Below are 10,548 nucleotides of genomic sequence, written 5' to 3'. Positions count from 1 at the left end.
TTGATCTTGGATTCCCAGGCTCCAGAACTAGGAGAAAATAAGTTTTTAAAAAATATTTTATTTACTGGGACGCCTGGGTGGCTCAGTCGGTTGAGTGTCTGCCTTCTGTTTGGGTCGTGATCCCAGGGTCCTGGGATGGAGTCCTGCATCAGGCTCCCTGCTCAGTGGGGAGCCTGCTTCTCCCTCTGCCTCTGCCTGTCACTCCGCATGCTTGTGCACGCGCACTCTCTCTCTCTCTGGCATATAAATAAATAAAATCTTTAAAAAAGTATATTTTGGGGGCTAGGGGGATGGGTTAGCCCGGTGATGGGTATTAAGGAGGGCACATACTGCATGGAGCACTGGGTGTTATACGAAAACAATGAATCGTGGATCACCACATTAAGAACTAATGATGTATTGTATGGTGACTAACATAATAAAATTAAAAAAAGAAAAAATATATATTTTATTTATTTGAGAGAGACAGAGATAGTGAGAGAGAGCAAAAGCGGGAAGGAGGGGGAGAAGCAGGCTTCCCACGGAGCAAGGAGCCCGATGGGGGGCCCAATCCCAGCACCCTGGGATCATGACCTGAGCCGAAGGCAGACATCCAACCGACTGAGCCACCCAGGCACCCCAAGAAAATAAATTTATGTGGTTTAAATAACTCAGTTTGTGGTATTTTGTTATGGCAGCCCCAACAAATAGTGATACTTAAATTTAGGTCTTCCACTTTCCTAGTAGGAATTTTTTTACAGCAATGAGATACCATTTCTTGCGTATCAAACTGGCAAAGATTTTTAAAAGATAAGCTTAGTTGTAATAAGGATGTAGAGAAATGGACTTTCTCAAACACTGGTGGGAGTCTAAATTGGTACAACTTTCTAGAGGGAATCTGGTAATACATATCAGAAGTCTTTAAGTTGTAGTTACCAACATGTTTTCATAATAGCAAAATATTGGAAATGGCATATGGCAGATTAAATTTTCTAAAGAAGCGCTGGGGCATCTGGGTGGTTCAGATGGGTAAGCATCTGCCTTCGGCTCAGGTCATGATCTCGGGGTTCTGGGGTTGAGCCCTGGGTCGGGGGGGGGTCCCTGCTCAGCGGGGAGCCTGCTTCTCCCTCTCCCTCTGCCTCTCCCCCACCCCGCTCATGCTCATTCTCTCTCTCTCTCTCTAATGAATAAATAAATCTTCTAAAAAATAATATATAAAGATGGAAACACTGATATAACTCATTTCCCATGCTCTTCCTACAATGTGATGTTAGCACTCCTGCATTGAAGGGCAGGGTCTATTCCCTCCCCTTGAACCTGACAAACCTATGAACCTGACAAACCTATGTAGTTGCCACAACCAATAGAATACAGTGGAAATGAAGATGTGTGACTTTCAAGGGACTGTAGCTTCTACCTTGGCCTCTTGGATAAACACATTGTGAAAATCAGCCATCTTCTCAGGAGGACACTCATGCAGCTCCTTAGGAAGGTCCATGCAGAGAAGAACTGAGGCTTCGAGCCTTCAGCCAGCACCACCTTGCCCGTTAAACATGGGTGAGTAACCTTAGAAGTGGATCCTCTGATCCCAGTTGAGTCTTCAGATGACAGCAGCCCCAGCCAACATCTGACTGTGGCCTCGTGTGAGACCTCAAGTGAGAACCGTCCAGCTCAGTCCTTCTGAAATTTCTGATCAACAGAAAACCTAAGAGAAGATACATTTTCATTGTTGTTTTTTTTTTGTCACTGTGTTTTGGAGTAATTTGTTATAAGCCATATAAAATTAACACACAACCTATATGTCCATCGATAAGGAATTATTTAAATATATTATGGTACATGCCTATCATGAAACACTGTTCAGCTGTTAAAAAAATGAGGAAACTCCTTAGGTACTGACAGGGAAAGTTCTCCAAGGTAATTCATTAGGTGAAAAATGCAAAGTGCAAAATAATATATAGAAGATGCTACCATTTGTGAAAAACTTTATGTATATAGATATACGTATATAGAGAAATGCATATATATGTACATATGCATATTTATAGAGAATACACCTGTATTTTTTTAAAGATTTTAATTAATTATTTGAGAGAGAGAGAGAGCGAACGAGAGAGCACAAGTGGGAGCTGAGAGGCAGAGGGAGAGGGAGAAGCAGGCTCCCCACTGAGCAGGGAGTCCATCTTAGGGTTTGACCCCAGGACCCTGGGATCATGAACCGAGCCAGAGGCAGATGCTTAAATGACTGAGCCCTCCAGGCCCCCCGAGAATACACCTGTATTTTATACTTGTGTGTGTGTAGATACACACATACTATATATATGTATGTATAATTTATATACATGCAAAATATCTCTGGGAAGAACATAAGACCTTGATAATAGTGATTGTCTCTGGTTGGGGAGGAGTTGGGTGACTTGAGAACAGAAGTGGGGAGATACCTTTGAAATTTTGAACCTCGTGAACATATTCAAAAATAAAGTGTAAAATTTTTAAATAGTGTTTTCTCTTCAACTCAGAAATTTCACTTCTAAGAATTTATACGTAGTAAATAATCATGGCAAAGATTTAGCTATATGAGGATGTTGTCACCGCTTCATTTAATATCATCAAAACGGTGGGGCGCCTGGCTGATTGAGCCGGAGGAGTGTGCAACTCTTGATCTTGAGGTCGTGAGTTTGAGCCCCACGTTAGGTATAGAGATTCCTTGACTAGATAAATAAATAAGCTTTAATATAGTGAAAATGGTAAACCACCCAAGTATTCAGCAATAGGTAGTTTGTGGAATGGCTCATGCCACTCTCATAATCTGCCACCATCAAAAATGGTGCCAGAGAGAACAATTCGGTGCCTGGTGAAGGGATCATGATAAAGTAATTGACAAGAAGTTATGAAATGGTACAGCTTAAACTTATCTTTAAAGTAAATTTAACTGTATAAACGTAGATGGAGATCAAGACACATGGATAGATACAGATAGAGGAACCAAAATGTTAACAGTGATTATCTCTGGGAGGTCTGATTCTCGTTAATTTTGTTTTCTCCCGTTTCATCTGTGTTTTCAAAAATAAAGGTGCCACGTTTATAAAAACACAAAGGCTAAAAGTTTGTGTCTCTCTCTCTCTTTTTTTTTTTAAGACTCGCGGATGATCCTATAAATAGCAGCTCTGGGTAGAGAATTTGAAACTTTGTATTTAAAGAGGACAGTTCTTCAAGAGCAAAGGTCACCAGACCTTCATCATTGAGTAGAGAAAGCAGCCCACCTTGCTAAGAGGTCCTAGCATTTTGGTTGCAACATTGACCGCCTCCCAGCCCTCTGGCCAGTGGGGGCCACGTCGCTATGTCCAGTTGCTATGTACCCCCAACTACCCCTGATCAAAACTGGTAGGCAGGGGAAGCTCCAGAATTTCTAGAGGAAGGTGGTCATCACTGAGGAGTGATCTTGGGACAAGTCTCCAACCTGCATTTCCAAAGTCAGCACGCTGTTTTCACTTCCATTTGTAGGTTAAAAATCACCGAGTGTTATGGGCTGAATGTTGTCCCCCCCAAATGTGCATGTTGAATTTCTAGCCCCCAGTACCTCGAAATATGACTATATTTGAAGAGAGATCTTTACAGAGGTAATTAAGGGGGGGTCTGGCTCTCGGTTTCAGCTCAGGTCCTGATCTCAGGATCATGAGATCAAGCCCCACATCAGGCTCTGAGCTCAGTGCGGAGTCTGCTAGAGATTCTCTCCCTCTCCCTCTGCCCCTCCCCTGCTTGCATGCATGCTCTAAATAAATAAATAATCTTTAAAATTTTAAAATAAATATATTCTTTTAAAAAATAAATAGATAAATAACGAGGTAATTAAGGTAAAATGAGGTCATATGGGTGGGCCCCAATCCAATATGACTCGTATCCGTAGAAGAAGAGGGGGGATGCCTGGGTGGCTCCGTTGATTAAGCGTCCGCCTTCAGCTCGGGTCATGATCCCAAGGTCCTGGGATCGAGTCCCACATCAGGCTCCCTGCTCAGCGGGGAGTCTGCTTCTCCCTCTGCCTGCCGCTCCCCCTGCGTGTGCTCTCCCTCTCGCTCTCTGACAAATAAATAAATAAAATCTTTAAAAAAAAGAAAGAAGAAAGAAAGAAAGAAAGAAGAAAGAAAAGAAAGAAAAAAGAGAGAGAAAGAAAGAAAGAAAGAAAAAAAAAAGAAAGAAAGAATATGCCCATTGTCCACAGCGAAGGGTATTATCTTCTGCTAGTAGCTCTGAGGTATGGAGCTGATGGTGATTACTGGGGCCTCCCTTGCCCCTTAGTGCCACCACCGCTGGGGTACATTAGCATCGCTGGCCTTCCCAGAAGTAATCCCAGCACCCATCCAGCCTGAGGGTTTGAGATGTGGCCTCCAGTTCCCTGCCAAGGCTGCAGCCCTACATGGAGGGGCAGCCTGGCCCTGAGGTCCCTGCGCCATCTTGCCAGTCCCCTCTCCAGGGACCATGTAGGACCCTGACCCTCCTCCCAGAGGGAGCCTTCCTGGACCTGCCCACCGCCTCTATCTCCAAAGAGGCTGGCTGCTAAAGTTCACCCCACACAGCCATCAGATCTTGGAATACAGTGGCTGGTCTGGAGGGAACTCGCTGTCACCACATCCCAGTGACTGCCCTTTGTGGGGCTTTAAAGGCCCTGGACATTCTTGGGGCACCTGCGTGGCTCAGTAAGTGAAGCATCCGACTCTTGATTTCGGCTCAGGTCATGATCTCAGGATCGTGAGATCGAGCCCCGAGTTGGACTCTGCACTCAGCACAGTCTGCTTCCCTCCCTCTCTCTCTGCCCCTCCCCCTGCTCTCTCTCTCTCTCTCAAATAGATAAATAAATCTTTAAAAAAGGAAATAGTAAAGGCCGTGGGCATTCTCACTCTCAAGGCCACATCCCTCAAATGTATTCAAATGCACCCACGTGCCACATCACATATAATTTGCATAAACTATAGAAGCCGAGTTGCAATTGTCTAGTTAACATTTTGTAGACATTTAATTATTTCATCTTTATAATACGCTTTTCTAATTTTGGAGCTAGTAACAATCCTCACTGTGGCTCAAGTGTTTCCATGGATGTTTGAAAATCTGGCTGGTCCTGGGCGCCACAGCGATGGACACAGCTGTGGGTGGTACCTGGGGCCTTTTCCAAGGAGGTCCGGCGTGCACGGGCTGTGCCTGACCCAAGAGGAGCCCCCCAAGCACCCAATGTCCGTTTGCAAAGCCCCAACCCCCTTTCAGAGCTGTAAGGTAAGAGGACCACTCTGTTCCCGGCAGAGCTGGCCTCTTCCTCCTTCTTAAACTTGCTCCTTGGCGAGCTTGCACCTTCTCTTGCTTCCAGCAGATTTCCCCTGGGTTGGAAAAGCCAAGGGCTAGGAAGTCCGCAGCCATCATAGAATCCAAACCTCCCCCCACTACAGAGACGAGAAAACTGGAGTCCAGAGAAAGGAGAGTCTCCTTCAGGAGCCCCCATGCCCTTTTGTGGAATTTGAATGCAGAACTCTGCCCTAGGTTGAGATTGAGGTTTGGCGATTCCTCAGGAGGAACCCTTGAAGCAGAGTGTTCCCACCCTTCTCTGACCATTGCAAGTCCCGGGTTTGCTTTCATCCCAGGCCAGTGGTCTTCTCGCAGCTGTGGTGTTGCTTACTCTCAACAGCACCCCGCTGGGACCCTGGGGAAGGTGCGGGGGGGGGGGGGGGGGGGGGGGGGGGAGGGGGGGGGAGGGGGAGGTTTGTCCCAGGTGCTTTGTGTCTAGTGTTGCCAGATACAAAACAGGATGCCCAGTTACATTTGAATTTCAGATCAACAACATGTTTTTTTTTTTTTAGTATAAGGCTATCCCAAACGTTGTTGTTGATCTGAAAATCAAATGTAACTGGGCATCCTGTATTTTTATTTACTAAGCCTGGCCACCCTCAGAGCATCCTCTTTTGTTTGGGTCAGGCACTTCCGACCAGCAGCTGTGAATTTTCCTGCCACCTCACCAGTGTGTGAGTCACCCAGCAGCGGACCTCCAGGCAAATGTTTTTGAACGGAACACCATCACGGTTTGGGGGAATCCCCCCACTGTCCCCATTACATACGTGGGGGCAGAGAACGATGCCCGTGAGAGGAAAATAAGAGGCCCACAGGAGTTCCCACCACCTTAGGGACAGCCCCAGCCGTGCTAGCTCTGGGAAGGCAGCTCGAGTTCAGCGGCTTGCTCTTTACTTCTCGGAGAGGCACATACTGCTGGGAGAATCTTCGGGGTATCGGCAGTCGGACCTTTCCAGCCAACTCCTCCGAAGGTCTGATAAGTCTTCCTTCCCCGCCTTTCTGAGAAGAGTTCTACCGGGAAGAATGGGTGCGCGGGCTGTGAGCTGGACAGGTGGCTTGACTTCAGGGATCACCACTGTATCTTCATCAGGGATCACTGTGGGTAATACAGGAGGAAATTAATGCAAAATGCTTGGCTTACCATCAATAGTGGCTATTGTTCGAATACTCTAAAGGCTTTTGCTTTACCCCCAAGCCAGTGGGTCTTCCTGAAAAGGCTGCTCTCAGTTCTCTGGGCTCCCACACTCTTTGTCCTCATGAAGCTTTGGGCCACCAAAATGGGCACGTCCTTTGGACCAGAACTGGCATTCAGCTGAAGTCGTCTGTCAGTTCTTCATGTGGGTTAGATTTTTCAGTTGCCCAGCAGAGCCCTGAGGAAGCAGGGCTCAGAATAGGTTGGCTTTAGGGGCGCCTGGGTGGCTCAGTCGTTAAGCATCTGCCTTCGGCTCAGGTCATGACCCCGGGGTCCTGGGATCGAGCCCCGCATCGGGCTCCCTGCTCAGCGGGAAGCCTGCTTCTCCCTCTCCCACTCCCCCTGCTTGTGTTCCCTCTCTCGCTGTGTCTCTCTCTGTCAAATAAATAAATAAAATCTTTAAAAAAAAAAAAAAAGAATAGGTTGACTTTGAGGGTTGAGGAAATACGTTTCCTACCCTGGCGTCCCTGAGGGAAGGCAGACCACATTTGTGCCTGTCAGAGGGAGCCGGGAGGGGGCTTGGGGTTGTGTCCCTGGAGAGGAAAAAAGGAGGGGCCGTGGGAAAGGGCCTGCAAAACACACGTCCTCGCTTTTCTCTTCTGGAACTTCCGATATCAGGCCCCAACAAACGCGCTTTGGTTGGAAGTGAGGTGGGAAAGCCCCTAAAGTCAAAAGGTCTCTCCCTTTAACATGAGGCTCGGCCAAGGGCCCTTGGGTTGGGACACTCCGGCTTCTTAGAAAGAAACTGAAAGCCCTTAGGAGAAACTCCACCACTTCCCCTTCCTCGGTAAGAGGAACTTGGAGTTGCCCTGACAGGAAAGTCTTGGTGGGGTTTCTCGGAAGCTGCCACTGCTTCTCTACTGAGGAAAACCACAAGCCCGGGGCCAGGCCAGGGGCCAGGCCGGGGGCCAAGCTGGTGGAGAACCAGCCATTGACAAAGTCATGGCCTTCAGCTAGGCTCCTGAGCAGGACTGGGGCGCTGTCAACGTTTCCTTTCCAGTACCACCCACCACCCTCTCCGTGGGGTCTTCATGCTGCTCCCCTCCCTCTCAGCGGCCAGGTTCCCTCCCCACTGGCCGCCCCCTCCCCAGCCTCTTAACCGAATCGCCCTTGTGTTTGTGCTCTAGCTCCGCCACTATGTTCACCACCTGTCAAAACTCATGCATCTAGTTCACACCCCTGGGAGAAGCACTGACTCTCCAGTAGGGAGGGTACCTTGGGGGTACCCAGTGGGCACAGGGAGCGATGTCCTGGAAGCGGCCACATCTTCCGTGCTATCTCAGATGGCCTACCGAGTGAAGAAAAGGCATCTACTGGACACACAGGGATGCCTGACTTACGAGCGGCTTCTGTTGACTTCATTCATTTCTAGACTGGACACAGGTTTCTCTCTGGGGACTGGGGTGCCTCTCCCCCTCTTAGACATACCCAGGGGCAGCTGCTACAGCAACAAAAACGATACACAGGCACAGATCACTCCCGGGCCCAACCCCAGAAGAAGCCGAGACACCCTCAAGGTCCTAAGCTTTTGTACAAACGGGTCCATATGATACGGCACCAGAATTTGGCTGTAGTACCCTTGCTGAAAACCTTGCATGGCTTCCCGCTGCCTGGAGGACGGAGTCTGAGCTCTGTGGCCTGTGTATAAGACTCTTTGCCAAGGGCCCCAGCTGTCCTCTCTGGCTCGTCTTCTGAGCTCTGATCTGATGAGCCTCTGCCTCCTTCACCCAGCCATCTCCCGCTCACATAAGACGTAGCAGGGCATGGATTTCCTAGGCAAGTCTTCGCGGCTCCCCCATTCCAGTTCAAATGGGCTGGGGGCTGCTCTCGGGACCTCACTGGCTGCACCACTCCCAGGACCCTTATCCACATCACCTTGTGATCGCTAGTCTCTTGACCATCACCCAGCTGTAGGATCCTGAGGGACAGCGACTGAGGGCTTGGCATATCTCAGTGAACGTTCTGTGAGGGAATAAATGAATAAATGAGTGAATTTAGTGCTATCTGCCAGGCCGTGTGGCTGAGAGCCCCACGTGCCCACAGGCCCAGACATCCACGTGTGGATGTGGACGCCCACGTGCAGTGGGAGGAGGCACGTGCATGCCTGTCACGGTGTCCCCGACATGTGTCTGTGGGTCCCTGCGTGGATACGCCAGCATCCGCGATGGCGCGCTTTAGGCCAGCAGGTGGCGCTGCGCCCTCCCGCTGCGGCGTCGGTCCTCCCTGACCCGCGCCGGGTGTCCACGCGGAGGGGGCCGCAGCGGGGGCAAAGAGCAGGCTCCCTTACCCCACGGCCGGGGGGCGGGGGGAGCCAGGCCTGCCTGGGTCTCACGGGGAATCAGTCTGGTCCTCCAACTGAGCAGCCGGGGCTCTGACGTCACAGTGCCCAAACTCCAGCCCAACCCGGCTCCGCGGCCCTCTGTACGCCCAAGGCCAAGCCGGACCTCGCAGGAGAGCCCGAAGCCCAAGCAACCGCAAGGCATAAAGAGTAAAATAAAAACATGGGCTCAAAGTTCCAGCTCAGCTTCTGGCTGGCTGTGTGACCTTGGGCCAGTCCCCTACCCTCTCTGAACTCATTTCTTCGCAAAGCGGGAATCGTGCCAATTTGTGAATGAGAGAATCAGTGTAAACCACGGGCCACAGTGGGGTTGTGCCACAAGGCATTGGTTCTCAAAGTAACCTTGGAAGGCTTGCTAAAACACCGATGGCTTGGGCGCTGCTTGCGGAGGCTCAGATTCAGCAGGTCGAAGGTGGGGCCTGTGAATTTGCATTGCTAACGGACTGCAGCCGTCTGGAGAACCCCTGGATCCAGGATGCTCACAGGCGTCAGGGGAGACAGGCAAGGAACAAAAGCGTTGGGCCTCTGGTGGGATGTAATGGAAGCAGAGGAGAAGCCGAAAATCCTGAGGGCTGCAGGGGCCCGAGGGACAGAGGGGGGTGACCCGGGCAGTAAGAAGGGACCTGGCTCTGTTCCCTCCTCCAGCCCTGAGCAGTCACCCTGGAGGAGGTGAGCCCCGGTGCTGCGCCCGCTGCCGCCTCTCTCCGTTGAAGGGATGGGGCGATCGGGTCTCTGCTCCCGGCGTGGCCGCCGCTGTGCTGCCTCACCTTCTGGGAACCCACATTTCCTTTCTCTGTCTTTTCTAAATACTGCTTTTTAATCAAATTGTCATAAAGGTGACGCACGTCCATCTTGGAGCATCAACAAGGCAGAAACGTGTAAAGAAGTGGGAATAGCAATCCAGCATCCAGTCCCTCAGAGATCAATCGATCTCTTCTCCGTGTCTCTGCGCCTCGTGCTCAATCCTGCGTCCACCTGACGTTGTAGCCCACGTCTTGTCCTTTGCCATGAAAATGCTTAGGAAACATGAATGTAAGGACAGTGCAACAGTCTAAGTGGAGGTCTTATGACCTTACGAAACGCTGCCTGCATTTCAGGTGACTTCCCCAGGGGGGAGCTTCCCTGAAAGGGGCTCACTGGGTCAAAGAGCACGAAACGTTTTCTTTTTAAAATTTTACTTATTTCTTTGTTTATTTATTTTGTGCATGAAAAGTTTTAAGACTCTTGACACATAGGGATAAAGGGCTTCCTAAAACCATTGCGCAGGTTGACAAGACAGGAGGGTGACGGCAGCTGCTGGGCCCAATTCACAACATTTGAAAAGAGCCGAGGCGGCCCAAGCAGCCACAGGGAGGGAAGAAGGACTCCTTTTATTTATTTTAATTTTTAATTTTTTTAAAGATTTCTTTATGTATTGTAGAGAGAGAATGTGCACATGAGCTCTGGAGGGGGAAGGCGAGGGGGTGGGGCAGAAGGAGCGAGAGAATCTCAAGCAGACTCCCCGCTGAGCGTGGAGCCCAGTGCAACCAATCTCACCACGCTGAGATCATGACCTGAGTCGAAATCAGGAGTTGGATGCTTAACCGACTGAGCCACCCAGGTGCCCATATCGGAACTATTTTAGAACATCCTGAATGTGACCATTTCTCCCCACTCCACTGCTACCAACCTGGCCCATCTCTGCCTGGATGATCGCAGTAGCCTGTCA

The 10,548-nt window shown here is 49.7% G+C and overlaps 1 long non-coding RNA gene across 1 annotated transcript; it reads right to left on the bottom strand.

Annotated features, from left to right (window-relative positions):
* Window positions 1–581: 581 nt before the first annotated feature.
* On the bottom strand, window positions 582–6,831 carry LOC118357196. Its single transcript, XR_004820212.1, has 3 exons — window positions 6,499–6,831; window positions 5,049–6,406; window positions 582–1,684 (listed from the first exon to the last, which is right to left on the bottom strand). It is a non-coding gene; the product is annotated as an uncharacterized LOC118357196 (long non-coding RNA).
* Window positions 6,832–10,548: the final 3,717 nt, after the last annotated feature.

This window comes from Zalophus californianus, chromosome 7 (genome assembly GCF_009762305.2).
Source record: "Zalophus californianus isolate mZalCal1 chromosome 7, mZalCal1.pri.v2, whole genome shotgun sequence".
Lineage (NCBI taxonomy): Eukaryota > Metazoa > Chordata > Mammalia > Carnivora > Otariidae > Zalophus > Zalophus californianus.
This window is presented reverse-complemented; position numbering and strand designations above follow the sequence as displayed.